The 27,951-nt window shown below is 41.6% G+C and overlaps 1 protein-coding gene and 1 long non-coding RNA gene across 4 annotated transcripts in view; one reads left to right on the plus strand and one right to left on the minus strand.

The window, feature by feature from the left end:
- The window catches only part of ACVR1 (activin A receptor type 1), a 120,826-nt gene extending 119,469 nt beyond the window's left edge, over positions 1 to 1,357 (minus strand). The window contains exon 1 of one of the 3 annotated variants that reach the window (XM_014785954.2): positions 874 to 1,350. The gene's annotated coding sequence lies outside the window, so the exon portion shown is untranslated. Of the gene's footprint in view, positions 1 to 873 lie in introns of all 3 variants that reach the window. The other 2 variants (XM_014785952.2, XM_087435233.1) reach the window with 2 other exon arrangements.
- A 175-nt stretch (positions 1,358 to 1,532) lies between these two features.
- The window catches only part of LOC147916274 (uncharacterized), a 39,374-nt gene continuing 12,955 nt past the window's right edge, over positions 1,533 to 27,951 (plus strand). Inside the window, exon 1 of the long non-coding RNA XR_015553202.1 lies at positions 1,533 to 1,774. This is a non-coding gene — a long non-coding RNA (uncharacterized LOC147916274). The remainder of the gene's footprint in view (positions 1,775 to 27,951) is intronic.

The following is a 27,951-nucleotide window of genomic DNA, read 5'->3' on the forward strand; positions in this document are numbered from 1 at the left end:
TCTGTGGCTTTTCTCCCATGCAAGGAGTATTCAAAACTCCAGGGAAAAGGGGGGGTGGGGGGAGTGGGAGACATATCTGGCACAAACTGGACAGAGCTGAGCCAGTCTAGAACCCGACGGAAGTTAGTGAATCCAGCGGCCCCAGAGGCCCACATCTCTCCCCAGCGCGCCCAAGGTTCTAGCCTCAATGTTTTGGTTACAGTGTTGAAGGAAGGGTTTTAAACTTGGCAAAGTACCGTGCAACATCTGTAACCACATTTGCCTTCTGGGGATCGGAAGATGAATCCCACATTCCTGGCTTTGAAGCTTTTTAAAACTGCAGCTAGGAAGAACGGAGGGAGGGAGGGAGTTGAGCAGAGTTTATTGGCTGTCTCTCCAGCAGAAAATTCCTCTTGGAAGAGACGGCTATTTTGAGGGTGGGGGTGATTCGCCCATCCCTTTACTCTCTACCAAGCTCAGCTAGGAAGGTGAGCCCCGTGGCCGGGCGGCTAGATCGATTTACAAGTCAGAGGCGCACACCCTGAAGGAGTTCACTACATACATACATATACACAGACACACACAGACACAGACACACACACACACACACACACACACACTGCAAACCAAAGACACCGCCACACACACACTCCATGCTTCTGCCCTCTCCCATATCCCACCAGCAGGTCAGGCCCAAAGCAAGGCAGTTTTGTTCCGCGGCTGCTTCCCCCACCGAGAGTGGATCAAGCTTTGGGGGAGAAAGGAATGAAAGCGAGGGGGAGGCACCGCAGACGCCCACCCTCCCACCCCCAATCCCTGCCTCTTCTCCCGCTAGGCTCCCTCCTCCCTCGGTCCTCCCGGCTCCGGCGGGCGCAGCCGGCGACCTGCCCTCACCTCTGGTCCCGCCGCGGCCGGGGGCTGAGCCGGGGGAGGCGGAGTGCGAGGCAGCCGGGCGCTGCAGGTCGGCACGGGGCGGGGCGGGGCGGTGCAGCCGGCGAGGGAGCCCGGAACTCTGCGGGGCCAAGGGCCGGCGGCCGACCCCGGGCGGCGGCGGAGGCGGAGCGGTGCGTGGGGCCAGGGGCTTTCCAGCCCTCGGGCCGGCGCGGCTGGCCGGGGAGCAGCCTGGCAGCGGCGGCAGCGGCAGCCACCCCGGGGAAAGAGCCGGGGGAGGGAGGGGAGGCGGGGTGAAGAGGAGGAGGAGGAGGAGGAAGGGGAGGAGGGCGGGCGGAATAAACTTCCCGAGGCGCAACGGCACGGGCTGAGAGGACCGCCGCGGGCGGGGCGGGCGAGCCGGGTGGGGGTTTGCCCGGGGGGCGGCGGGGGAGACGGTCACACAGAGTAGAAAAGTTCCCCCAGCGCCGAGGGGGAGGCTGCGGCGGCGGCGGCTGCAAAGAGCAGGAGCCGGAGCGGGAGGAGCGGGAGGAGGAGGAGAAGAAGGAAGTGGCTGCGGAGCGCTCGGCCAATGAGTGTCTGGAGCTGTGATTAACCAGGCAGCAACACATCATTTCCTCCCGGCGCGGATCCAGGGAGCCGGGAGGGAGAGGGAAGGCGGCGGGGCGGGGCCGTCCCCGCGCCCCCTGCAGGCGCCCGGCCGGGGGCGAGCCCGCCGAGCCCCGCCGAGCCTGACCCGGCCGCCCCCGGCGCGCCCCGCGCTGTCTGGCCGGCCCGGAGGAGGCTGCGAGTGCGCCGCCCGCGGGGCTCCTCGGAGGCGGGGAGGCGGCGGGGCAGGCCCGAGCCGGGCTCCCGCGGCCGGGGTGGGAGGAGGAGAGGCCGCGCTGCGCGGGTGAGTGCCCAGGTAGGCGCGGGCGGGGCCGTCTGGACAGCTCCCGGGGGCACGCGGGGCGGGCGGGCGGGCGGGCGGCCGGGCTGCCTCCCGGGCCGCGGGACTGCGGGCGGCGCGCGGCTGGAGTCCTGCTTGTCAGACTTGGGCTGTATTCTCAGAGAGAAGCCTCAGCATTCTCATCCAGGCCATTTCTCTCCTGACTTCAAATCTCCTTCCACTTTGCTCATTTCCTCGTGAGGTCTGGGGTTATGCGAGCTTGCCATTTTCGCAGTCGGCATCCTTAGTAATAAAAAGATGCGTGGGGGGGCTTCTACAGTAATCTAGCCCTGTCCTAGGCGCCATGGGAGCTCACAGTGGAAAGGAAGGAACATTCCCCGCCGCCGAGAGGCTAACAACCTCGGTCCTCACATACACAAAAACACTCCAGTCTACTAATATTATCCAGAGCATCAAAAAAGGCAGGCGAGGATCAAATTGTGCATGGTGCCTGCTGAGTGTAAGGAAAGCACCAAGCCATTTTCTCTACCCTCTAGAAGCTTATAATGTAGAGTCCTATCACAAAGCAAAATAAAAGCATGAAACCAATAAATGGAAATACTGTAAAGTATTTTTATCTCTAGAGGTTCATTCATGCAGCAGGCCTTTATTGGGTGACTGGCTGCAGTACTGCAAAAGGTTGCAAAGGAAATGGAAGGTCTGGTCCCTGCAGGTCAAGAGGTTACAATCTAATTAGGAACACAAGGCATATATATATTTGAAACAGGTGGAAAATAATCCCCAGGTATCATATAAGGAAAAAGATGGAGAAGGCTGGGGGCATTTTTTCATAAAGAGAAGGGCTTTGGACCCATATGATTGGTGGGAATCAAGAGAGGAAATTCCAGGTCAGTCAAGCAAGAGTGCCTAGATGTATCCTTGCTCTGTCGAACAATGTCACAGGGACCTCAGTGTCACTTGGCTGAAGTGTCAGCCCTGCCACTTACAAACTGTGTGACCTTGGGCATGTTTTTAACCTCCCTAAGAAGGTAATATAGCCTGTCTCATGAGGTTTGTTGTGCGGTTCAAATAGATTACACACATGGAAACTTCTCGAGCTGCTGTGTAAGAGTTCCTCAATCGGGTACATTTACCAAGTCATCATTTTACTGTCCTCTTGGTAATCTTCTTTATAGTCTCCTCTAGGCTGTAAGCTCCATGAGGACAGGGACCAGGTTTGGTTTCATTCACAATGAATCATCATGCCTAGCAGAGTGGCACATGTGGGTGCTCAATAAAGGTTTGCTAAGTGAATGAAGGAGCTGATGATCCTGCTATGCTTTTAACTGTTCCTTTTATCTGTTCTTTCAGTAGTGGTCTTATTGTGTGGCTGGCTCAATGCAAAACCCTCTAACCCAACCCTCCTGTGATGACTAACATTTATTCCAGGAGACTATCTGGGAAGATGCTGGGTAGTTCTTGTGGCCTTGTAACATAGATAAATTGAAGATTGATTGTGGCCTAATAACAGATAAATTGATTAATTGATTGATTGTGTGTGTGTGTGTGTGTGTGTGGAGCAGGAGGATATGCAAGGATACAGCCCTCCATGCAAGCCCTATGCACACAAGGATACAGCCCAGATACAGTGCTTTGGCATAGACATTTTAATTCATGGTTTCTCAACCTTGGTACTGTTGACATCTTCAGCTGGATAATTGTTGTGAGGTGCTGTCCTGTGCATTGTAAGATGTTTTGCAGCATCCTTGACCTCTGTCCATTAGATGCAAGTAGGATGGTTTCCCTCCACAGTCGTGACAAAATGTCTCCAGACTTTGCCAAATGTCTCCTGGTGGGCAAAATCACCCCCTATTGAGAACCACTGCCTTACCCCAACAGCTAATCTATTGCTTTAAGTCTGGTGGAAAATCACACCAGTAAAGTAACTTGGAGGAAATAACATGGTCTGTTATTCTAAGATTCTCAGATCTCCTCCATCGTATGTTTCAAGGAGCACGACTCTTGTTAATTAATTGCCTGCTGCATTGTGAATTGGCATCTCCTCTGTTTTCTGCATATCCTCCTCCTTTACGCCCAGATCAACATGTTCATTTCTAAAAGTCAACAGCTTTCAAAAACTACTAGGAAACAAGGTCTTGAGCAACCTAAGACTCCTGTACAATATTTTGCTATAAAATCAGGGGAAGTTATTCCATAAAATTTTTAGAAAGCTTCCCTTTTATAGTTAAGCATTTACTTACAAACAATAACCACAACCTCTCTGCACTTAGATTGTAAGTGATAAAGAGTATAAATTGTAGTTTTTAGAAATTATTTCATTTAAAATATTTAAGTAACTACATGGAGTGACTTCCTTTCATCTTGAAGCCATTTCTTTTTGGTTCCAGAGAGAGTTTTCTTTTCATAATGATATAAGATAACATGGTTTATTAAAACCTATAAAGCAAAAATCAGCTTAGTTGTACATATGAACCTCCAGAAACAAATTCTTTAGAAGAATATTGGTGGGATGTTTGAGAGCTGGTGTTGTTGATGAAAATCCTGATGGATTGATGGGCTGCAGTTCAATTTCTAAATGTTTCTTGAAGAAAAATAAAGATTAATGGTTGAAGAAATGAACAAACAAATTCTGATGTCTCTTCACTCAGTATGGGCACGTAGAACCAAAAAACCCTGCATCCAGGAGGAAATAGTACCATGTTGATGAAATGAGCAGACATTTTTGTTCAGCAAGACATTATCATCTGTCTTATTAAATAAAGTTATTTGAAGCATTGGTTTTATAGTTTTATTCATATTTAGTTTTGGTTTTATAGTTGTGTAATGGTTACAGGCATATGGAGATTAGTTTACATTACACTAGTTACATTAGTTTGCCTCTAGATTAATTAAATGTGATTGTTCACATTTAAGTTGAGCATTGAAGACTGGGTAGACAGCCAAACTGCTTAGAAAAAGGACAAAGTTTGAAGGTTGGATGTGGTTTATGGTAAAGCATTTCTCCCATTTCTGTTTTGTTAGGGTGGAACTAGGACACATATTCTTAGGGGACCTCCAAGTTCTCTATGAAATCCATGAAATTTGTGCTTTTGCTTCAGTTACAATATTTTTTAAAGAAATTAATATGCTTATTCTGGATCATATGAATGTCTACCATGCAACCATGACCCCACTACACTTTTTTGTTATGCACCTGTAAGAACATGCAGTTTATTTAAATGATATTTTAATAAAAATAATTTAAGGCATCACTGAAGGTCCATGGGAATTTTTTTCCTTTTAAAGATATCTATACATTACTCAGGTGTGAGAAATACTGACCCAGTGGCATCATAACTATTCTTGGAGAATGATGAGTTAAAAGGCCTTGAGATCTGGAATTTAGTCCTAATCCTGAGGCCCATAAGAAACCAATATTATGTTCCAAAGATCGAAGTGACTGGATCAGAATAGTAGGGGGTAGAAAAGAAAATCATAACCTGAAGGGGTCACTAAAAATCCTATCAGGCCTGGCACCTTCTTTCCCAAAAGGTAAACATTTAACCAGTCAGGACAGACACTTGTTTATGTTCCAGTTAAACTTTCCCAGGTGTATGAATGACTCATTAATTGTTCATTTCAGACAAGACTAAATTAAATATTATTAAATATCTACCATATTTTAGGAACTGCAGGAGCTGCACGGTGAGTCCTCAAACTGCCTACAGTTACTTCCCACTTGGGAAAGTTAATCCAATCACTCCTCACACAGCAGGTTACATGCAAACCAACATGCAGCTATGGGCCAACCATGTGATAAAGAGGCATTACAAAACCCTGCAGAAAGGAAAGATTATTCATTAAACAATGTTGAGGCACTTGGAAAAAATCCTATTCCTGCTTCTCCTGAAAATATTTCCAGAAGAAATAAAGAGTTAAATATTTTTTAAAATTGTAAATTAACTCAAAGCAAATATAGGTAGATACTTATCTTTGGATGGGAAAAGGACTTTCTAAATAAAAGCTATGGGGGAAATAAAAATGATGCGTTGGCTTGACTACGTAAAAATTTTTTAGGGAACAGTCAACCAAATAAAGGAAAAAGTGAAATAATGAAGCTACTTACGACATATACTCAAAGGGTTAAAATCTTTACTGTATAAAAAAACTTACAAAGTAACAAATGCACCTTTTATCAGAAAGTTGGGCAGATGTCGTGTATAGATAAAGAAAAATTATTACATATGAACTTTAGGAAAAACGTTTACTCTAAAAATTGAAGAAAAGGTAAGACAAACAAAACAAAATGTTTCACACAATTTGTCAGCAATTGAACATATTCTCTATTGGTAAGATTGAGTTTATAAAGGACGCTCAGTGCTGCAGAGAGTGTAAACTGGAAAACAATTTCTTAAAGATAGTTAGGTGATATGTATCAAATGCCTTAAGAATATTTATACCCTTTGACACTTGAATCCCATTTCAGGAATTTATGCTATGAAAATAATCAACAATCACACAAAGATTTGTATAAAAGGATAAGCATCATCTAATAATTTTGGAAATGCCAACAATAAAGCAAAAGTTGAAAAAAATGAATACAAAGGTAATATTCCAATTCCATAACCCTTACAAACAGATGAATCCCTCGCACTCACATATACACAAAGATGAAAGACTAAAAGAAAGTATTCCAGGATATGCAGTAATTATCTTTAGATCATGAATATGATTGTTATTTTCTTCATTACACATGTCTGTCTGTTGTAGCTTTTCTATAACATTACTTTTATAAGTAGAAATAATAAACATTATAAAAATAAAAATGCATATATTTTAGAAGAGTCTGACAATCTTGGAACAAAACCTAACTGGTGAGGAATGTATATGGATTTATACTTGTGAAGTGGGAGGTAGGGTGTAGAGAATGGAATTCCAATTTAGTATTTTTGTGCTCTGCTGGTAGGTCCATTTCTTTCAGAAGAAAATTTCCCAGAGGACTCACAGCCTTATCTCATCCTTTGCCTGCATCTCAGTCTCTTTGTGACCCATTTCCTTGAAACCTTGAGGGCTAGATGCCCATCAGGCCTATCCACGGTCTTGCTCACATTCTAAAGCTGCTTGAGTTTCTAATTTACTTAACTACGGTTAATTTAGCCACATTGTGGAGATGTGGATTTTTAAAAGCTAGTTCCGGTGGATGCATGCCCTCTGGACGATCAAATTAATTTCTTCCTCAAGTTAAACAAATATATTTCAAATATAATTGTGTGGTTCTTGGTAGAATCCAGCATCACAGTGGCTTTTCATTTTTGGGGAACATTCTTTTGCCTGATTGGTCCCGCTGAGCATTGGCATCATGAAGACATTTCCATGGATAAGAAATCAAATTAACTTTCCACGTCCTAGCGTAGCCTTACTCTACTGATATCTAAAATCCAAAGGCTTCCTTTTTATTAACCTACTTTTGTTTAATGAAACTCCAGAGATCAGCTGCTAAGGTTAATTACATATAGTGGAGAACTAGCTGAGTGACCTCGGGCAGGTAACCAGATTATAGAGCCTAGCTTCTCCTCAGGTGTAAAGTGAGGGTGAGTTGCATTTCAGAGGTCTCCCAGTTTCGAAGTTCCACAACTTGAGTTGGAATTCCTAAGAAGCATTTTCTGTGTGTGTGTGTGAGGAAGACTAGCCCTGAGCTAACAAACATCCATTGCCAATCCTCCTCTTTTTGCTGAAGAAGATTGGCCCTGGGCTGACATCCGTGCCCATCTTCTTCTACTTTATACGGGACGCTGCCACAGCATGGCTTGAGAAGCGGTGTGTCTGTCCACGCCCAGGATCCGGGCCTGCGAACCCAGGGCCACCAAAGCAGAACGCGCGCACTTAACCGCTGTGCCACCCGGCCGGCATCCTAAGAAGCATATTATCTGAAGTTGCTGATGCTACATGTGACATTTCTGGGAAGGAAGAGCTTAAGAATTTTAGGAACTGATAAAAGGCCAGTGTGACTGGAGTGAAAGGGGCATGTGACGAAATGGCCATAGAGGAGGACTGAGGTGGCCTGGCCCAATCATGCAGGTCTCACAAGAACCGGGCAAAGGAAATGATTCAAAGAGTTTAAGCGAGAGAGTGAGTGACAAGTTTGCTTAACATCATTTATCATTACACCCAAGACTTCTATATTCCTTTGTTAAAAGATTATTTTCCTAATAATTAATTTATTGTTTAAAAAAAGATACAAAATATGCAAGTGCAAAAGGATATATTGTATAGTGAAAAGTAAATTCCACAACCACCAGTTTCCCAGCCACCCACTCCCCTCACCTTGATGCCTGCCTCTATGTATCCTTACGGAAATGTTGTAGTCCTAAGAAACTATACATGTATCCTCTTTTGCTTTAACACAGATAATAGCATGCCATACACACTCTTCTATCCATTGCTTTCTTCATTTATCAACATAATAGTATATCTTGACGATTACCAGTCCGTATTGATACGTAGTCTTTGCTATCACAACAATGTTATTACACCAAGTTGTTACTGCTATTATGGTACCCTCACTCAAGACAGCATAGACTCACAGAAGTCTAACATTGGAAGGGACCAAAATCTCATTTAGTCCTAGCCCTGCCTTTTACATGCCAAAGTTTTGTCTGAAAAGTCATGTGATTCCTCAAGGTCTCACAGCTCCTTGAGACGAGGCTGGAACTGGAACTCCGTTGTCCTAATCACCCTTCCGTCTGATTATACTTTCTGATTATAAAGTTATATATGTTGTACTTAAAAATACTTTTTAAATGGTATGCATAGTGCAATCTCATTTTTATTCTTTAAACAAGCATGTATGATGCACAGAAATGAGTTTGGAAGGCTATGGACCAAGATACACCAGTGGTAATTTGGGAATGGTGGCAATGCAGGTGATCTTTATACTTTTTTGTTTTTTATAGCAACTTGATTGAGATATATCTCACATACCATACAATTCACCCAGGTAAAGTGTACAATTCAATGGTTTTATTCACAGAGTTGTGCAACCATCACTACAATCAATTTTAAAACATTTTCATCACCCCCAAGAGAAACCCTGTACACATTAGCTCACCATGTTTATACTTTTTATTCTTATGTTATATTTCCTAAGAATTTTGCAGTAATTGTTACTTTTATAATAAAAAATAGAAAGCAAATTAAAATAATGCAATATTTACTGTAAAAATAAATATACAGAGGAAATAGAGAAAAGTATTTCAAAGAAGGTAAAATCACTTATTTTTACTATTTCTGATATAAATAGATATAATATTTTGGATAATTTTCTTTTGTTCTTCTCTGTGCATATCATATATTATGTGTAAACACACATAGTTTTCTCTTACTCTACTTAGTTATGTTAAGAGCATTTTCCCAAGTCATTAGATATTCTCCGAGAGTATGATTTTTTTAGTGATTTAAACCTATGAATGTACCACAACTTTTGATAGCATCTCATTATTTCATTCATTGGTTTTCGCTTATTATTTCCCACATCTCTGCTGTGGGACTGGCTGCCCTTCTTTTGGGGGACTCTTCATTTCTATTATACTGAAGAAATGGCTAGGGATGAGGGAAGGGGCGGTCTGTGAAGTTCCTTACACGTATTTTGATAAACCACTTGTTCGCCAATTTCATTCTAAAGCTCCCAAAATAATATTGTATTTACCACAGTAAATGAAAACTGCCATAATAAACTGATTTTCCCAAGTAGCCAGATAAGTTGTGTCGAACCCAATTCGTTCCTTCCTATAAAGGGTAACATGAACACTGAGCCAAATCGTACTAGAGTGTATACAATGCACCCAGCTCTCACTTCACTTCTCTCTTTGACAAACATGAGTTTTTAAGCCAATAAACAGCCTGAAGTTTAACTATGACTCAGTTCCTCCTAGTGCTCCACCACAGAGTACAAAAGTTTACCAAATCCTCCAGTTTCCAACACAGAGATCCTATTGGGAATGAAGGAAGTAAATGGCTCACTCTAACAGCTAAAGGTGTTATACTAATCGCATCTAAGAAACTGGAGTTTCAAAATGTGAAATGTGAAAACATTTGAATCTCTTCGTAATGGAAAGGACTTTGGAAGGGAAAAGAAATACACAAACAGCAAAGAAAGAGTGATAATGACAGTGATGATTCCTGGATAGAAAATGGCCACATAACCTATTTGGTGAAAAGAGAGAGGAAAAAGGCAATTTATTGATCTGGGTGAACACACAGCAAAGGCCGTTCCACGCAACCTCTCATAGAGCTGAGATGAGCTTTCGATTTGGAAAAGCTCTCGCTCTATTGTTGCTAAAGGTTGGGGTTCCCTGTTGACAAATGAAGGGTAGATTTGTTGACAAATCAAGTGTTCATCAGAAGTGCTTCCACCTCGAATTTTCTGTTTCTCCTTGATTTTCAGTTAGTTATGTAATAGGCACCAGTAAAATTTAATAATCAGAACTTAGCCTTAATTAGATACTATTTGATTTTGAAAATCAAAACAAAAACTGCTTTATATTTTTGCAGTCATCACTATTCAGGCTTTGAAATAGAATGTTGGATTTTTCTATTTTGAAGAGAAATTAGAAATAATTTAATACAGCCTCCACTTTTTTTTTTTTTTTTGAAGATTTCATGATGTTAGGGTTTCTTGTTAACAAAAATTTTCAAACATAAACAAAAAGGGAAAAAACAGAATAATGAACCCATATACCTATCAGCAGGTTAAACAATGATCAAGATTAGCCAGGATTTGATTCATCTATTCCCCATCCCCCCTTTCACATCTCCCTTTTTCTGGGAAATTATTTAAAAGTAAACTTCAGCCATCATGTCATTCCATTCCTACATATTTCAGCAAGCATCTCTAAAACATATGGAGATTTTCTTACCCAACCATAATGCCATTATCACACTTCACAAAATTAATGATTCCTAATAAAATTAATGATTACTTGGTACATGTAATCCCCCGTTCAGATTCTAATTGCCTAGATTTTCTCAGAAAAGCCTTATCAAATCAGGACCTAGACAATGACTGCTTACATCATTTGGTTGTTCGCCTTTTATTAAGTTTCCTTTAATTTTCCTTTAATTAGTCCTCCACCCCTCCCCCAATCCCACCCATTTTGTTATGGTAGTTGTTGGTGGTGATGATGTCGATGCCATTGATTTGTGGATGAAATCATGTCAGTGAGCTCCATTCCCATTTTACTTTTTTTTTTTTTTTTGTGAGGAAGATCAGCCCTGAAATAACATCCATGCTAATCCTCCTCTTTTTGCTGAGGAAGACCGGCTCTGAGCTAACATCTATTGCCAATCCTCCTCCTTTTTTTTTTTTCCCCAAAGCCGCAGTAGATAGTTGTATGTCATAGTTGCACATCCTTCTAGTTACTGTATCTGGGACGCGGCCTCAGCGTGGCCGGAGAAGCAGTGGGTCGGTGGGTGCCCGGATCGGAACCTGGGCCGCCAGTACTGGAGTGGGCACACTTAACCGCTAAGCCACGGGGCCAGCCCCCCATTTTACTTTTTAACTGTTGAAGAAATAGAGGCTTAAAGAACTTGAGTGAATTACCCCAAAAGAGGTAGTTAATGAATACAGTGTAGAATTCAGGTCTCCTAATCCCATTCTATCACAGCCTTTCTCATATATCATATTACCAGGCCATAGTTTTACAGTATCTATGATTTTAGCATTCTGGTGGTTCAGAAAATATTGAATTCATTTTAAACTCTACTTGTTCCATGTTTGTTTACATTTAAAATTCCTAGTATTTTTCAAAAGTTAATCCGGATTTAAAATTTGCAGCTTGCTTTTCCCCAGTGCCTGGCCCATTAAAGTTACTCTCTGTATGTTACTTTCTGAAAATATACCAAAATTAATTGAAAAACTCGTTTCCCCAAAACAAAGCAAAACAAAATATCCCATAGCAGATCAATAAAAAGTACTAGTTTTTTCGCTCAGAATTTGAAGCAAAGCTAATCAAACAAAAACACACATACACATATACCAAAAATTAGGGTCAAGCATTAAAAACTTGGAAAAACTCAAAAACAAAGTGATTTACCGTAACCTATTTTAGTTAAGCAAGGCTTGTATTTTTCTATTGGTGTTACAATTAGTACTTGAAATAAAGTGTGGTCATTGGTACTTTATATGTTCCCAGGAAGCACGAAGGTGAAGACACAGGGGAAATGAGGGCAGAAAACACAGCCTTCCTCATCCATTTCTTACAGTCTCCAGAGAAGATGGAGAGAAGAAACAATAACTTAATCCACTTCAATGGTTCCAGCTTTGTTCTTTTGAATAAATCAACCAAAAAATCATTTTTTTAAAACCAGTTTTAACTCACGGAGACTTTTCTTTGCATGTGCTGTATGCAATCTTCCTGTGTTCTAGAATTCTGATTGGGAATTGTTGCTTTCAAACACCATAACTTCCTCACATAAAAATGAAAAATTCTTGGCCACATTTTCTCCTCAGTCCTTACAAGGCTGTTAAACCAGGGGTCACCTACCACTACTCTCTGGGGTTTGTTTATGTCAGTCCTTAAATATATCTGAAGAGATTTAAAATATTATCTGTTACAGTAGAATAGATTCTGCATGGTTGCTGCTGCATCTTTTTTTTTTTCCCGAGACAGAAGGAGAAAAAAACCACATTGTTTTGAAAAACATGTTTTTAAAATAATTTTATAGATTGCAGATTTTGTAAATGATCATGTTAATTGTTGGGAGGGGGTTCCCAACCTTGTTAATGTCCCCTTAGCATTAGGCTTTTGTTCCCCAGCGTTGAATATGTCATTTTCTCCCACAGACTGCATTTCTAGGGGTATAATTGCTGTCTCCATGTAAAAGACAACTCATGTGCATAAATTTCCACTCACTGAAACAAGACTCTGCCTCCCCTAATTTTAATGCAGATGTGATCCAAGGGGGTAGAGTTACACTTACTTCCCCAAGCAAAATGAAACATATTACACATTAAATATTGTCTTTGGAACCAGGTGCACAGAAACAACCAATTACCTAGACAGCTCATCAAGTCCTGATATGTTTACCACATTGTTTTTTGTTTTCTCTTTAAACATTTGGTGAATTATTCTGAGGCTTTCATTTCTCTATAATGAACAGAATATGCTTATTAATACAGGCCCCTTTTGTGTGATTCACTAACAGTTGACTCACAAAAGCCTTTAAAACCATGTTTCAAAGTTTCTGAACTGAACTTGAGTTCCTGTGAAGACAAAGCATTATTACTACAAAGAGGAGACTGCTTCTGGTTCTTCTCTGCTAAATAATTGCTACATAAAAATGACTTAAAGGAGGAGAAAGGACGTGGATTTGTGAAGAAGATTTGTGCTCCTGTTCCTCCTTGAGATATACTTTGATTGTTCATACTTAACGGACAGTATCCATATTGATTTACCAGGTTTTGGTCACAGCTCATTATATCATCTTGAATTTTTATGCATCTCATTGCTTTTGGGGGTTTTTGATTAATTGAAAATGTTGATGAATTCAAGAGCTCTTTCAAGACTTCTTTCTGTTATTCTAAGAGACTTTACCACTTCCTGAGGAGGGGTTGTTTTAGATTTCCACAGAGTCATTAACCTCCCAAAGAATGTGAAGAATAAATAGAGTGGTGTGGCAGCAAAGATGTAATTGGTACAAACTATTAGGAAGGTTGGAGACAGGGGCTTTGTGGTGGGCAAGCCTGACAGTGGACTGAGGGGAGGGAGGGTTGGGGACAGGGAGGAGGAAGATGTTATTGGAAACTCCATGGAAAGGCTTAGTGGTAAATGGCCTGGAAATCTGCTAGGTGAGTGGTTACGCAGGACTGACTTGCCGCTTATCCTCTGAGCTTCCTTTGGAAGTTAGGGGGAGCTCTAAGCAAAGTAGGTGAAAATGCACAACAGATGAAATTCTACATGCCATGTGTATGTGACCAGGGGGCAGAAACTGAGTGGAAGCCTTTATGATTTTCTTTTTAATAAAGCAATTTGAGACATTTTAGAGAAGATGAAACTTTCAGATGAGGGAGTAGAAAAAGAACTTGAAATCATCAATAATACTGGAAGTTACTCTCATACATTGCGGTCAAAGTGGAAGTTGGTACAAGGTCTAGGGAAGGCAATTTGACATTATCTTGCAAAATTACAAATGCATATGTCCTTTGACCTTGCAATTCCATTCTAGGAATATTTCCTGCACATACCCTCACCATCATTGTGAAATGATGTATGTACAAGGTTTCCATTGCAGCACTATATGTAAAAGGTTGAAAACAATCTAAATGTCTATCAATAGGATACTGAGTCCCTAAATTATGATACATGCTTACAATGGAACACTATGAGGAAAAATAATAAGGAAGTTCTTAATGTATTTATATGGATGCCTCAACATAATGATAAGAAAAAAAAGCAAAGTTTAGGAAATTGGATCATATGCTGTCATTTGAGTTAAAAAAGAAAGAGATATATACATCTATATTGGTTGGTATAATTGGACAAAAATTCTTGGAGAAGGCAGGGTGGGGGTATGGAAACACAGAAAGGCAGGGACAATGGGAGGATGTTTCACTACTTTGAATAGGAAAACGTTCAAAGTTCAGAAGAAAAAAGTGCTAAGTCTGGAGTGAGGCCGTCCTGGTTCTGTATACTGGTTCTAGCACTTTCTGACTCTATAACCTTGGTTTCCTTATCTGTAAAGTGGAAAAGATAATACTACCTGCCTCATGAGGGAGCTGAGGATACTGAATGAGGGCAGACATATAGCATGGAGGGGAGGGGGTACAGTAACTGGGATATGTTCAGCAAGTGCTAGCAGTTATCATTACTCTTCATATTAATATTACCACCAGCTTTCTCACAAATAACTGGGTATTTGGGGAAGAGGGTAGAAAATGACAGTGGGAGTTGTGGGAGTTATAGAAGTGATTACTAAAACAGAGCATTTTCAGCTCCCAAGGGATCTGCTGAAGGAATCAATATCATCAAAAGCATTGATAGATCATTTCTCTGCACCTGGCACTCTTCTCTGCAGAATTAACAAATAAGACCCTCTCCTGAGTTTCATAACATGCACCTCTCTTTCCAAGTTCTGATGGATAATGGAAAGACACTGATTGGTTTAGCTTGGGGCAGAAGCCTCTCTCTGGGCCAGTCAACAAGTGTCAGCTCTCACAAGGGACCACATTAGCGGAGTGGGGAGGAGCAGATCCCAAGGGAAGAGGAAGTGAGCTGGGCAAACAGCTGCAGGTCCCAACTGCAGACTTTTTTGTAGTATTTCTGATTTAAAAAAAAGGAGAGGAAGAGATTGCAGGCAGCAGGGGTGGTTTCGCCCTGGGCAGGAAGTAGAAGATGGTGTTCCTTGCAGAAATAGAGAAGGAGTGGCTTAAAGGCTTAGCTGTTGACCTAGGAACTTAAGGAAGCAGAGAATGAAGTTGCGAAGCAAGTGGACACAACCTGGAACTGATGTGCCAGAAATCTCCAGGAGTCCACAGATGGACTCCAAGTGGTCCTGAAAACCCAGAAATTATGTGCAGAAGTTTGTTTGTATGTGAGAATATACCTTTTTCTTGGGAAATCTATAACTTTCATCAGATTCTTAAAGAAGGCTGTGATCTGGAAAGGATTATAAGCCCCTGCTAGACTGATGATGATAGTGTTCTGTGACCCAAGGACTATGAGTCATTCAACATTGAAAAGCTGAGGCCCATAATAAGCTTTAAAAAAAAAATCCGTAAAGAATAAAAGAACCACTGCTTTGCTGTAGTTGCATTCTAGGCTGCCATTCTTGTACTTCTGTTTTTGTTTTGCCATTTTCACTTTTATTATTATTTACCCAATATTCTTTAAATTTGTTCACTTTTTAAACTTAAATGCCTAGTTTAGCCTCATCCTATGCAAAAATACCTCTGAAATCATGGGTATATTGTGCCACTTGCAGTCTTTTTCCCAATATATATGAGAAGAAATTCGTTACTTTTAAAATTTAAAGATGTTTGTGTCATTTCCAAAATCATTCATTGCATGCACAGAGGTGGGCTTATGGCACTTTGGAAAATCCTCCCTCTAAGTATTCTGAAATTCACATCACGCATTCCATTTTGTAGAGAAGGCAGCTGAGGCAGGAGGCAATTAATGGATCTTATTAGAGATTCTAAGCAAATGTGGAAAAACTTTAAGTCAGGTACTGGGCAACTCTGTACCTGCTAATGACTCAGCCAATGCTGTCTATCTTATTGCTATGCAGACAGTTTAAGGAGATTTTTAAATGCTCTCCCATCTCCCCACTACCACATAAAGAGAATCAACTAGACTAGAGTAAAAACGTGATCGATTTAATACTCTGGTAATGATCCCAGTAACTGAGGGGTGGGGGAAGCCAGTGAGTTTCTTTCTACTCAAATTCCATCTCATTTTTATTTTCTCTTAATGTTTTTTTTGAATCCCAAGTTCCAAAACCTGTCCCCTATTATGCAGTGCAAACGAGAACAGATGGGGAAAAGTTATGTTGGAAAGGGCTTTGGAGGGCCACAGAGAAGAGAAATATGACTACTCAATGTGTCACACACCAACTTGCAGCTGCCACCAGTCCTTCCACACGACGCACTGCGTATGGAACCAGCCCGTGGTACTCAGAAGAAGCAGGCAGACTGCAAGGGAGCGCAATTAGAGAACAGTCGCTTTACTTGTGTTTCCTAGAAAATATGAATAAAGAGCGTGGCAGTGCACAGCCAACAAAGGAGAAATAAATCCAAAGGCCAGCCTGGAAAATGGTTAGCTGTACCCCCAAGTTTCCCAAATGTTAACCGATAATCAGTTTTATCTTGCCTTTTTATACCAAAGAAATGCCTCAGTGTTTCTCCAAGTCACCATTCAGGTCTCCACTCTGTCTAGGAATTATTCGTCTAGAAAGGTCATACTAGGTTACCTGCATGATGTGGCCTTCCAACAAGTATTTTTCAGTACTCATGGGGTGCTTGTGAGTTCACTAAATATTTCACGGGCGAGGCAGCTGACCTGTTTTCAAATGACAAGTCTGCCAGTTCCTGGCTCTGAGACCTTGGGCAAGTCCTCTAACTTCTCTGAGCCTGGGGCCCATCATCTATAAAACAGAGCTAACGCGACTTACTTTTGAGGGTTTTTGTGTTCGAAGTAATACATATATAAATGCCTGGCACAAGAGGATTGCTCAATATATGTCAACTATTATTACTGTCATTATCAGAAAGCATAGAAAATGTTCTCTCTTTTCTTTGAATTCAGTGTAAAGATACTGAGAATCTATGTTGAAAGTAATTATAAGGTTAACATGGTTTAAATTATTTGATTCGCATGGTGATTCAGGTCATACAGACGGTATCTGTGAACAAATCTTCATGTTGTCAACGGTTGTATTATTAAGTCCTGCAGGAACTTCCTCTGAAATTGCACCTGGCTTTGTAGAGTAAACACATACTTTATATCACAGAACATCGTTTTCCTTCCCAGGGTAGTTCATAAATTACCTAGATCAAAATCCCTATGGGAGGGTGTTAAAATGCAGTTTCCTGGGCCCACCTCACACTATATTTTCAACATCTCTAAGGTATAGAGTTCAGGGATCTTCATGTTAAATAAAAATGATGGTGATTCTTAAGCACAATGAAGTTTGAGAACCACTCCCTTAAGAAACAGGGATAACGATAATTCTAATTTTGAGTCATTTCCATCCACCTTCCATCTCCCACCACACACTGCCAGGCCCAGAAATGCAGCAGTTGTTTGTGAGACAGAGGTTTGGGGCTGGTAGCTCTAGCCTCTCTTCCCCACAACCTCTATTCTCTTGTTTTGCATAGTGTTTAGTTAAGGCTGGACTATCCATACTCTCTTTTCTCCTAGGAGACGTTAACTTGGTTATAGTTTATCCTAAGGGGGTGGCCATACATCCCAGTTTGCCTGGGGCAGCCTGGGTTGCCCAGAATAGATATTAATAGCACTTCTTTTCCTTATCAAAAGTATCGCAGTTTGGATGATTGATTGTATCATTACCTTAGGTCTAGAGGAACTTTGATTAGCACATGTAGGACAGGATGAGGGCTGGCAAAATGTCTAAGATACATTATTCACTAGTGTAGGAAAGATATGCCTAAATACCATCAGCAACAATGAGGAGGTGCTTTGGGCTGAAATGACACAGGAATGATCAAAGAAAATTGTACTCTTTCAAGTTATTCCACAAATGGGCATCAATAAAGGAAGGGCATGGAAAAACTAGGAATTCTAGACTGGTTAATATCTCCCCTCTCACACAAACAGCTGAGCCAAAAAGCATGCATCTTGGCACCATATAGAGTTAGATATTTTCCGCCTTTCTGTTTCCTTGCTGTGACCTTGGGCAAGTTATTCAATATCTCTGAACCTCACTTTACTCATGTGTAAAAAAGATAACAAAGCTTATGTTAGTTGTGAGGATTTAATGAAATATGTGTATAAAGCACCTGGAACCATGGTTAGGTGCTCAATAAAGATAGTTCTGCCATTATTCTTTCCATTATGGCCACTCTGCACTGTAGTTCCACCGAAGACACATGACTTTTAAAAGAGAGTCCTTGCAAGAGGAGTCATGAGGGTGCTGTGGAAATAGGAATAGATTCTAGGGTATAAAGACTTCCTTCCTTCCTTCCTTCCTTTTTTTCCTTTCTTTTTCTTTCTCTTTATGACAAACTCAAAGTCACAAACTCTTTTTAGGATGGAAAAGAAAATAAAGGGCTAAAAGGACAGGAAGTGACTAAAGATTGATCAAGAAAGGATAATCCTAGGTGAGGCGAAAAGAAAGAAAGAAAAAAGGAAAGAAAGAGAGAAGAAATGAAACGAAGGAAGGAAGGAGGGAGGGAGGGAGGAAGGAAGGAAGGAAGGAAGGAAAAGAAAGAAAAGAAGTGGGGCCGGCCCAGTGGCACAAGCAGTTAAGTGCGCGAGGTCCACTGCGGCGGCCTGGGGTTCACCGGTTCGGATCCCCGGGAGCGGACCGACGCACCGCTTGGCAAGCCATGCTGTGGCGGCGTCCCATATAAAGTGGAGGAAGATGGGCATGGATGTTAGCCCAGGGCCAGTCTTCCTCAGCAAAAAAAATAGGAGGATTGGCAGATGTTAGCTCAGAGCAGATCTTCCTCACAAAAAAAAAAAAAAAAAAGAAAGAAAAGAAGAGAAAAAGAGGTGATGAGATGTGATCTCTAGTCAGCAAAACCTGACTAGAATTTGGCCTGAGAAGTTCCATAAGGGGTGCTGCTAGTTTTTTTTACGGGGAGGTGGGGGGAACAGGTGGGGTAGGGCATAGTCTATCCTATAGAAATGATGCTACTGTTCATCTAACTGTTGCCTTTCAGCAATCCAGACTGCTGTTGGGGTGGGCGGGATGGAGAAATACTATTCTGTTAGAACTAAGAGCTTTGAAGTGGAGACAAACACAATCTGGTAGTATTACAGAGGCATTATTCACCCTGATGACTCACTCTCTTTGGCTCCCACACAGCAGAGACAAGTAACATCAGTGACCTTGAAGATGTCGGCCTAGTATAGATCCAGCCTTAAGGACTGATTTTTTTTAAATGAACACCTGTGTGTGTGTGTGTGTGTGTGTGTGTGTGTGTGTGTGTGTGTGGAAAGAGAGAGAGAGAGAGAAAAAAAGAGAGAGGATAGGGGAATACATGTTAAAGAATGTGTGGTGATCAATTCTAAAAAGCCAATATAAAAACTCTTAATATTTAAGAGCTAAGTCAACTAAATAACAAATACTTACAAGGAAATAACCATCGTGTGAACAGGTCTCAGCTCAAAGCATTGATGAGGGAAGTTAGTGTGGGAACAACATTTAAAACAACCATTCTTAGCTAGGAGGTGAATACGGAATCCAGGTCCTATTCCTGGGCACAAGAATCTCTCATCATTTCCATTCATCATGACTCCATGAATCCAGTTTGCTGAGAGTAATGTTTTCCGTGTTCCAAGCCACACACTCCTCTATGTTCAGAGTCCTAAGAGCAAGATTCAAACAGATGCAGTCTCCAAGCATTTGACAACATGCAGTGGAAAGCAGACCATAGTAAAAGGGGGCATCAGAACATACAGATGTGTAGACAGCTGCACAAATGGCAAACAGAGTTGTGGTCTTAGACCAGATGGTCCCTGTGGTCTAGTAAATAATTATTGACATGGAATCCAGCAAAGTTTCAGGGTGATAGAGATAGTTCTAGGAATTGTACATTGAAACTGCAAAGGAAAATAAAAGCAAAACCATGAAGTTATTTGAAGCTAATTCAAAAAAGAGAGCTGCAGGAGTTAAGTACTAGACAGCTAGAATAGAACAGTTTCCAGTTATGGAGTATGCCACATGGAAAAACCAGGGGACGATAGTGGAGCACAGCACTGTAAACTTGAAGAATCCCAGATTGGTCACCATGTTTATATTGACAAAGAAAGAGGGTTGGATTACAAGGGTTGCAAACGATGGATTAAAGGTAGGCTTGAGACAACTGGCCTCATCTGGTTTGTTCTTGGTGTAAGTTTCTAAAGGTTTATGGTTGTGTTTTGGATTATATCTGTCCTTCAGTGTTTCTACTTTATATAAAGTTTTTACTTTTCATGGGTGCGTATAAGTCATAGGAAGTAAGGTGCAGTTTGCTCAGAATTCATAGCTATAATTAAACAAAAACTCTTAGGATCTTTTCTCTGCAATTAGCAGGAGCCCAACTCAAAATAGCCTAAGGAAAAAGGAGACTTTATTATAAGAAAATTCATGTGTTTCCCAGATTCCAAGAACTGGAATTAGGTGGGTCTCAAAAACAACTGGAACCATACCTAAATACCATGAGCATTCTCTGTCTATCTTTTGTCTTTGTTTCTCCAGCAAGCTGTTTCATTCTATCTTCTTGCTGACTGCTAACCTGTTTGTGGGGCTCATGAGTACACACAGGAAATACAATTGCCAACAGGCTACAAGTTCGCATTTCTTCCACTTCAAAAAGCATCAAGACTGAGCTTGAATCTCTTAGTTGAATTCCAAATTTCTGGGGAAGGACTATGCTTGACCCAGAGTGAGTCAGTAACCTACCTCCAAATGAATTAACTGTGGCCATAGAGTCACACTCTATTTAAACTTAGCTCCCATCATAACCATGTTTGTACTGATGTGAGCGGACAGTTCCTAGAAAAGGATGGTGCTTTCTAGACAAATGATATCTGTGTATCAAGATGCTTTTGGCAACAAGTAAGAAGATACTAATTATCTCTTATGATAAAAAGTCTTGTCTGAAATTTGGTGAGTCTGAGATCCAAGTCAATTCAGCCAATATTTACTGAGCACCTACTATGTACCAGGCACTGCTGTAGGTGCTGGAGATGTTTGAGTGAATAAAGCAGACAAAAATCCCTGCCTTTAGGGGGCTTATAGTCTATGATTGGTTAATTCAGTGACTCAACATTAGCAAGTTCCCAGGTTTTTTTAAACTCCGCTAAACTCAGCGTGTCATCTATAACCATCTCTGACAAGAGGAATCAAACTGAGACACACAGAGTTTTAGTAATTTACCTAAACTAACACAACTACTAAATGAAGGAATCATGAGCCCAGATTCTTACCTGGTGTGCAGTGCTGCTTCTTGCCCTGGGGCTGCGAGAGGTCCAGCCTCCCTGACGCTCGTGGTTACCTGACACCTGAACAGAAATCAGGGGTCTATGAGCCAGGAATAGGTGGACCATGGCTTCCAGAGGGGCAACTACTATGACTTCTATAGCCTGCTGCATTGGGACTTCTTGGGTCAAGTGTATCTCCAATCTTAGAACTGACCACTTTATTTAGGGTCTGGTTAGAAGCTCCAAGGTCATGGTTAGGATGTCAGGAGAGAACCTGAGGTAGCTCACACAGAATCAAGGTGCCTGTAAGTCAAGTTTTCTATTTGCAAAGGTGTTGATCAGCACAGAAGGGGTGGGGCCGATGGCCATGTCAATAGGCAGTTTTCCTAAACTGCAGAAGAGGCAGTTTGATATGGCAGAAAGCACACGAAGGTTGGAATCTAGATGCTCTAGGCATCAGTCACTACAATGGAACAACCAGAATGTTCTTAGGGTATATTGGGTCATCATTTTGGCAGAGGTTGAGCAAAATTGTCCTATTTACTTTAACCAAGAAAGGTGCTTTTAAATCTCAAGTTCCCAACCTTGGGGTATAGGTGACTATTGTTCAGTGGTGGAACCTAGGGACTTCTGGGGGAAAAAGCATAAATTTAGACAGAATTTAGATAAATTTCAATAATGTAGAAGGAAGAGGAGGAGGAATCGTAGATAATTACTTCTACAAAATACAAACTGGAGACATAACATCCTATATAAAGAAAACAATAATAAACCTTCACACTAAGAGACAAGGAAATCATCAAAAAAGCTGATACATACACAAAGGAGACTTCAATTGTATTTGCAATGTTTTATTTCATATCACCGAGTGGTGGGTACATGGGTACGTGTTACTTTATACTCTATGCTTTCCTTTATTTTTTCTAAAATATTTCATTAAAAAAGTAAGTTTGGTATATTTCACTTTTTTGGAATGTGTCATTTGTAATTTGATGAGTTGTTATTAGCAAGCAGGGAGGTGGAGAAGAGGATCTGAGTTCTGATGTCTTCTTCCTTCCAGAAGGAAGGACCAGATCTTGAGTCTCTGATCTTAGATCATCAGCAATATTCCTCCTCTCTTTGCAGTCATGGTGCTGCCTTCCTCTCCCTGTCCCCTGCCCCCTTTGCAATTTTTTCCCTTTACATTTGGGAACTCAGTTGCATCCTACAATTTGCTACTGCCCCAATTGTACCAAGGAGTGGGTGTAGTAGAAATTCAATATCCACTGGTATGTGTCATTGTTCCTGAGTCAATTTTGCTTTTCAAAAACACAATATGTTATTAAACAAAATCTTTCCTCTGTTCTGAACAACAGACTAGCAGTTGGGTTTTTTAATATAGATTTAAGAAAATAGTATACATGCTTAGTCCACTCAAAGGCTAATCACCTGCCAGGGTTTATTGTGAGTTGCTGGGGTTGGTACCCCCCCACCCACACCCCCAACACCAGTTTTTGAGTCACATAATGGCAACATTTTGCTATAAAAATGCTAACTTCTCTTCTGTTGTGCTTCTGCTGTTATTCAAAAACAGCCAAATGGATGTTATTGAAATCCGGTCCCAAAAAAGGTTGAAATTGCTCCCCAGCTGGGCCTGAGACCCTGTGTGCCAAATTTCAGCCTAAAGAGAATTCTTATATTTGAGTCACTGTGAGCAGCTGAAAATATGAGGTTTGGGGTGGAAATGCTAACAGACTCTTAACTATCATTTTGCAAACCATGTGATTATAACACAATGCAAACCTCCTCTGGAGCAACTCTTTGGCAAAAGCAACAGAAACAAGACGTCTGGGCCCTGAAGTTCCGCCTTTACAAGCTTCTGCAGGGCTAGCAACAGACAGAGCGGGCCTGGCGATGACACTGCCGACATTTCTGTTCTTGCTCTGAGGTTGAAAGATGGGCCCCAGTGGTGAATTTCTGTTAAATAACAGAAGTGTGTGCAGCTCATTCCTTTACAGGGCTCCTTGGAACACGGGTTTCTGGTCACCCTTGCTTGTTCTGGAAGTGTTATCGCCAACACAGTGCTTGGTTCCAACCAGACACGAATTGTTTGCCACCTCTAGTCCCATTGGCTTAGTCACACTTGCTCCCATTCCAACTTGGCAAAAAAGCCTGCACTGCTTGGCCACTTGCTTCTATCATCTGGCATTTAAATGTGGGCTGAATCTCTCCTCAGTAACGTCCGGGGCCACAAAGATGCTTTGGTTCCAGGCTTCAAACACATGTTCCAGGTGGCGAGTGCCCAAATGTAGGTAGAGCTTCCATAGGCTGATCCATTCATGGAACTTTCAAGTGATAGAGAAGTGATCAGAGCTCTTGAGGGCAGCCCCCCAGAGTGCTGTTTCCAAAAGAGTCTCTCATCACACCTCCCACAACACTCAGCCCTCTCTGGGGGCTGTGATAGAAAGCTTTGCTCCCAAAGCTCAGTCAGAAGGTGGCTAATCTGTTTCTGCCACTTAACAGCCCGTCTATTTTGGGCAAGACAATCACTCTGAGCCTCAGTTTCTTCGTCTAGAAAATGGGGATAACACCTTCTACCCAGTTGTAAGGATCATAGAATGTGAGAGTGTTTCCTAAATTGCAACGCACCATACATATTTTTGGCAGTGTTATTGTCTCCCGAATCTCATTATAACTTCAAAATTCTAATCTGAGTTAAAACTACAGTTGAAGTCAGTAAGAATGGATTTAAAAGATCTGCTCCCATTAGAAATAGCAGGTCACAGGTTCTAAGAATAAATAAGTATTTATCAGATGCCTCACATATGCTCAGTTCTCTTTTAGGGGCTACAAAGGATACACAGAAAGTGAAGACATGATCTCTAACTTTAAGAAGAATATAGTTTAGCATGAAACACAAGATATTGATAAGTAAGTGATAGATACTCTAGAAACGGTATTAGTTCAGAAGTGGAGAGGAGGGATGAGGGCTAGAGAAATAGAGCGGCTTCATGGGGCAGGCACGCGCTAGATTCCTTTGTTTGTGTTTATCAAGGTCCCTTCTTTGGGGATTTGATCTTCCACCTTCCGTATGGTTTTAGCGGGTTTGCTAAAGCCAGTCACAATACCACGTGATTATAACACAATGCAACTTGCTGGCTCCAGATGTGGGCATATGCCCCAGGCTTGGTGATCACAGTATCCCATCCTGCCAGCCAGAATGATTGAACAAGGGAATGGCACTTGATCCAAATCAGGCCAATGAAAAATCCTCTCAAGATATTATAAATGGAGGAGGGGAGGGAAAAGCCCTTTCTCGTGGGTTATGCATAAGAGGGGACAATGTAAGTTTGGAGCTTTCTGTGGCATGTGTCAGTCCCTTCAGTCTAGTAAAAGGATGTCTGTAGAAGGAAAGAATAAGTTCAAGGCAGGGTGAAGTAGAGATTGGACATGAGAAGAGGGGCCTAATAGCACTGTTTGCATCCCCGTACCCCTGAGATAAGCTATTCTGTTCTTCCTGAAACCAGATTTCCGTTTTGTGCCTACAGAAGTTTGGATTGGATTTTCTTCCTTTTGAACCAGGAGTCCTAACTCTTAGAATGTGGGATTTGAATTGTGTAATAAAAAATGGGTAGAATTTGGATGTGCTCAGGGAAGAAGGCAGGGTATTCTGGGCAAGGTCCAGAGATGAGAATGAGTATGGTATGTTTGGGGAATCTGAGAAAATCAGGTTGAGTAGAGCAGAGGGGTAAGTTGGGAATAAGTAAATAGGTGGATTATTAAGGGAAAGGCCAGTCTGGGAGTTTCTTCAAACTAGATAAGAGTTGATTAGGAGGAAACAAAGAGTTTCTAAAAATAAAATAAAGGAAAACTGCATCTGTTCAAAGGCAACAATTAAAGTCTGTTGTATTAGTCTGCTTGGGCTGCCATAACAAAATACCACAGACTGGGTGATTTAAACTACAGACATTTATTTTTTCACAGTTGTGGCAACTAGAAGTCCATGGTCGAGGTGCCAGCAAATTTGGTTTCTGCTGAGAACTCTCTGGCTTGTAGATGGCCACCTTCTCACTGTGTCCTCACAGGCCTGCCCTCTGTGCATGGGTAGAGAGAGAGAGCTCTGGTGTCTCTTCCCCTTCTTATAAAAACACCAGGTCTATCAGATGAAGGCCTCACCTTTATGACCTCATCTAACCTTAATTTCCTTCTGAAAGGCTCTGTCTCCAAATACAGTCACATTGGGGGTTGGGGCTTCCCATATGAATTTTAGGGGTACACAATTCAGTCCATAATATCTATCAAAAGTAAGAGCAGCAGAAAATGAGGTAATGAGACTCTCATACCCCGCTAGTGGGAGGATAAATCATTACAGCTACTTAGGAGAACAAGTCCGGCAAAATCTAGTCAGGTTGAAACATGCATATCTAAGACCCAGCAATTCCACCCTGAGATTTGGAGCCTTTTGCACCAGTGCACCAGGAATTACTTTCAAAAATGATTTCTACAGCGTTATTTTTAAGAGTCGAAAAATTGAGAGCAACTTAAATGTTCATCAAAAGGAAAAATAAATTTCAGCACATTCATACAATTAATCCTATATAGCAGTAGAAGTGAAAAATGCTAGAAATACATGCATCGACATGAATAAATCTCAAATAGAATAATGTTGAGAAAAAAAAAATCAAGTAAGCAGAGGACATGTAGAACAGTATAACAAATCAGCGTGGTGCTGGAGCAGGCTCCCACCTGTTGAGTTCATCTCTTCCCAATTCCTGCTCACTGGCATCATGTGGTAGCTTGAAATCAGCCATGATGGGAATATTTATACCATGGAAACTGGCAGATGCCAGTAAATCAAGTCTTTTTTTTTTTTTTCCCTCATTGGAGAGCCAAGTGTTAAACATTTACCAGGATGCTATTGGATAACATTTTTATAAATCTTAAAATATCTAAAACAACACAATATACCAAAGTAACCATCTAGAGACAAGTATTTGGTATGATAAACACTACATTCAGGATAGTGATTACTTCTTGAGAGAAAGGAAAGGAGTGTGATTAGAGAAAGATACACAAAGACTTCAATTGATCTTGGAATGTTTTATTTCTTAAACCAAGGAGTATGTACATGAGGGTTAGTTGTTTTATACTTTATACTTTGTGTTTTTCTGAAATATTTGGTAAATCAATGAGATATGAAAGCCAGTCCTCTCATACAGTAGAGTTACATGGGCAAGGCAAGGGGAGGCACTAGACTTAGTCTCTATCCTTGTTCCATTCTGCTAGCTGGGTACCATGGGGAAATCTGTGGCTCTCAGATTTGGCCACGGCGGGGACTAGATGAATCTGCAGTATCTCTGGGGCTGCACGCAGGTGCATCATTTGATTCTGAGGTTCCAAATGAGAGAGGGAGTAAATACCAACACAATGAAGAGGTGGGATAATCTGAGGGGAATCTTTCAGGTGCTTAGCATGATCATTTCCGGATGACCCTTCAGCTCTATCTAACTGACTCTACAGGCCGCCCAGCAGACAGGGGGTATATTTGGTTACCGACAGCAAATAGAGCTTATATTGTGTAGATGCTTGTTTCTAGTCAACTTGGGTCATAAAAGAATTCAGGTTCTCCCAGAAAGGGGCATGTGAAGGAAATGTTAAGAGCTGGTTTACAGCAAACGTAGGTCAAGAGATGCTAGGAGGGGATGACTGTTCCCAGGGGAAAGACCTTTTAGCCTCTCTGTTTGGACTTCCAGTATGTTTTCATTCCTAGGTACGGTGGACTAAAGTGCCCTAAGTGACATTCCCCTTGCTCTTGAAAGCAAGTTAATAAAGCATTTATAGGCTGGTCTGGATTTTGTACCTCTCCCTGACCTCCCTCCTCCCCTTCACATTTAGTGATACTTACAGTTTGTGAAACACACCATGTCATTTCTGCACAGGCTGTTCTCTGCCTAGAATCCACTACCCCACACACAGTCCTTCTCTTTCTTTAAGCTCCTCCTATGTGAAAACTTTCCTCCCACTCCTCCACACGAGCAGAGTTTTTCTCTCTCTTCCCTGGGCCCTCCTCTTCCTAGGACATGCCTTCATCATTTCTCTTTACACACAGTATGGTAGTTACTGCTCAGATGCCCATCTCCCCTGCTGTAGTGTTGAGCCCCTTCATGACAAGGATCCTGTGTTATTTAACTTTCTATCCCCGAAGCCTAGCATCCTCTCTTTTGTTCTATCTTTTCTCTTTAAAACTATCTTCCAACACCCATGGGGTATGTCAAAGACAAGGAAACACACACTTGCTGGCGCAAAAGGCCTAATTCCATTCATTTGTGGAACTTCATTGACCTGGTGTAGTTTGTGGAAAATAAACAGCCAACTACACAAAGACTTGAGGTGCATAGAGGCAGGGGTCAGGGATGAGAACAAACTCCTGGTATCTCTCCTTTCCCTTAGCTGTGAACCTCTTCTGCTCCTTTTTTGGTGTCTCCTGACCTGGTCTGGAATCTCCCGAATTGTTGTCAACTGCTAGCTATTTCATGTGTGTTATGCCCTGAATTCTGTTCTGAATACAACGCTAGTAGGTTCCACTAATTA

The sequence above is a fragment of the Ceratotherium simum genome, chromosome 9 (genome assembly GCF_057802395.1).
Source record: "Ceratotherium simum simum isolate JZ-2026a chromosome 9, ASM5780239v1, whole genome shotgun sequence".
NCBI lineage: Eukaryota > Metazoa > Chordata > Mammalia > Perissodactyla > Rhinocerotidae > Ceratotherium > Ceratotherium simum.